Source organism: Palaemon carinicauda, chromosome 10 (genome assembly GCF_036898095.1).
Source record: "Palaemon carinicauda isolate YSFRI2023 chromosome 10, ASM3689809v2, whole genome shotgun sequence".
Taxonomy (NCBI): Eukaryota; Metazoa; Arthropoda; class Malacostraca; order Decapoda; family Palaemonidae; genus Palaemon; species Palaemon carinicauda.
The window spans coordinates 60,168,833-60,171,959 of record NC_090734.1 but is presented as its reverse complement, the minus strand read 5'-3'; positions in this window follow the sequence as shown (position 1 = coordinate 60,171,959).

The window sequence follows — 3,127 nt, the reverse complement described above, 5'->3', positions numbered from 1 at the left end:
TAAGAGAATCCAGACTTTAATGTATTCATATATATGGCTTATTGGAAATATGAAAAAACACGTTTAAATATGCAAAAATTTCACATATATATATATATATATATATAAATATATATATATATATATATATATATATATATATATATATATATATATATATATATATATATATATATATATATATATATATATATATATATATATATATAGATATAGATAGATAGATAGATAGATATATATACCCCATTTCAAAGGTGTGCAAGAAGTCTGTGAAAGCCTCACAACTTCATTATTTCAAGATATTTCTTTATTATGATATTCGCCAAAAAAATAAAACAAAAAACAGGGACCAAATTGAGAAAAAAATAATATAGTAACGCTAAATAGATTGTTTACACTTTCGAATATTCAAAATTTGTCATGTCAGATCTATTAACATCATATGAAAAATTGAGAATTTCGCTAAAAAAAAATTTTCATTTATCAAACTTTAATAGCCTGCATATTACATTGCAGATCAATTGTCGAACTTTTAAGATCCAGATAGTGGCCATGGGCGGGGACCTGAGGCGTATTTTCATAATGGAAAAAATCAAATATCTTTGTAATTTAATGATACCTCAAAATTTTTGCCTAAGATAGAATTATAAAAATAGGAAAAAAAATGGTTCAGTTGGGCAGGGAAATATCTTTGACCTACTACAATACTTGCTTACCAGATTTCATTAAATATCACACGATGTTTTGGTAAAGATAAATAGAAGAAAGACAGAGATGATGAGAACGGAGTATACAATGGGAAATAAAATATCATTGGAAGGAGGAAGCAATATTGCAGTAGAATCATTTAAGTATCCAGGAACAATTGTCTCCAATACATTGTCTCTAGAATTAGAGTTCAGCGAAAGATTGAAAAAAAGCTAATCAGATAATGGATGGGTTAAATAAAATTTGGAAATAAAATCACCTGAGATTGCATAAAGAAATCACAGTACATTTCAGTTTTGTGAGATCAGTATCACTACATGGACATGAGTCATGGTATAATAATGGAACAATCTCCGATAGATTTTGTAGATTTTAGAACAAAGCCCTCAAAAGGATATTTGGAGTTAAATGGCAGGAGAGGATTAGAAATGAAACTATAAGAGAGCGATAACTCGAGTGCCATACGTGGATGAAATCATGATTGGGGGTAGATAGGGAGAGTTTGGGCATGCCCTTCATCCTCTCCAAGATAGATTAGTTCAACAAACGTTTAGATAATTTCTATAAGTCACTAGAAAAGATTGAAGAGCCAGGGCTACATAGCTAAGGACTGTGAAGTTCAAAGTAGGAGACGATTAAATTAAAAGCTCAAGATAGAGACGACTGGGGAAATCTAACCGAGGCTCTTTGCGTCAATAGGCCTAGATGATGAGATGATGATGATGATGATGTTGATATACGTATTATTTGAGGAAAAATATTTGTTGGTAAAGAGTCATGAAGTGAAGGTAAAAAATAACTATTTATAAAATACTTCAGCTGATTTACGTTTCTAAAGGATTATTATAAAAAAAAGTCTCTCTTTCTGGAATTCCAGTGATTTTTCATAAATGCAGTACAAGTGTCATGATCATTCTCGACGCAGATACTGTAGGAAGAATCAGGATTTCGATATAATGTATTGCCTTGATCAGTGCAAATTATAATTTTTAGCCACAATGGTATAACTGTGGCGAAAACCTAATGCTAATTACAATCTGTGAGAAAATAAACCGCAAATAAGGCCAGTAGACATCCACAATAGACCAAATATCAGGCAGAGCAATTGTCCAACTGTTAGTGAGCAGTTGACTCAAATAATTGTCTAGGAAGAAAGAGAGAAAGAGTTTGTTCACCGGTCAAAAGTTGAGGCAAGGAAATGGGACAATGAATCTCAGTCAGATTACTCAAAATTTGACCTAATAAAATGAGAGTTGAATGAACTTAGGAAACAAATGGAGGATTTGCAAACATCACTTATTAGTTCGGGAAGTGAGCAATTAGTTGAGAATCTATCCGGCGATAACAACACAAATACTGTACCAAAAGACACCTCCCATGCAGGTGGTAAGGATGCAATTGGGTTGGTAAATAAATTTCTGAATTCGGCAGTTTTGGTTTTAACTTTAGTTAAAAACCCCTTGGAAGATTTGAAATTGAAGTATCTGCGTACTAGTATCCCACTTAACGATGCTATTACAAAACTGATTAATTTTTGTCCATCTTGATAAGTTAGTTATTGACTACATTCCATGTGTTATTTATGCTTAATAATGTATTGTAATTGGTGTTTTGAACACTAGGCACAAAAATCTTGGCACAAATGGTATTGCAAATTGTAATGGGAAGGTGTTTATAGTTTTTTGTGATTCTATTAAATATGCTAAAGATACTGAACATGGTGATATTACACATATTAAGGAATATAGACTAGATTTTGCCACCATTTTCAACATGATATGGTTGTTGAGGGATCGCACAAGATGCTAAGAAAATGCTGCAGTAGCGAGTAAGGATCATACCAAAGAAAAAAAAAAGTACTGATTAAAGTTGCTCTGCGCACATCAGATGAAAGAGATATCAACAACTCTGCAAAAATGTGTGTCCAAAAGGAAATCTAGCCGTTCAATTCTACGTAAACGAATTCTCGGGTCCACTTTTAACCCGAAAACATTTTACAGCTACCATTAATGAATAATTTCCGAATTTACTTCTTTTTTTATTTTTCTTTCGTATTGGTGATTCTGAAAAAAAAACTCTACAATGAAAGCTAAACTTCCTTTCTTATCTTAAAACATCAGTAAAAACGAAAAAAAAAAAATTATAATAATAGTTCATCTCCGATAAAGTGACGTAAAACTTGAACTTTCATCACCAAAGTAGTCCTAGTATTTATGAAATATAAAAATCGATTAACAAATACAAAAGAAATGACAATATTTCTTCAAAATTTGACTTGACTTTTCTCGTCCTATATTCCCCTAATCCTACTCAGTGCACCAGTGTTGAGGCTTTGAGGGTGAAAGGTTTTTTTGTAGCCTCAGTTTTGATAAGGGATTATAAATAATTGTAGACAGATTTAGTTAAACTTATAGCAAGG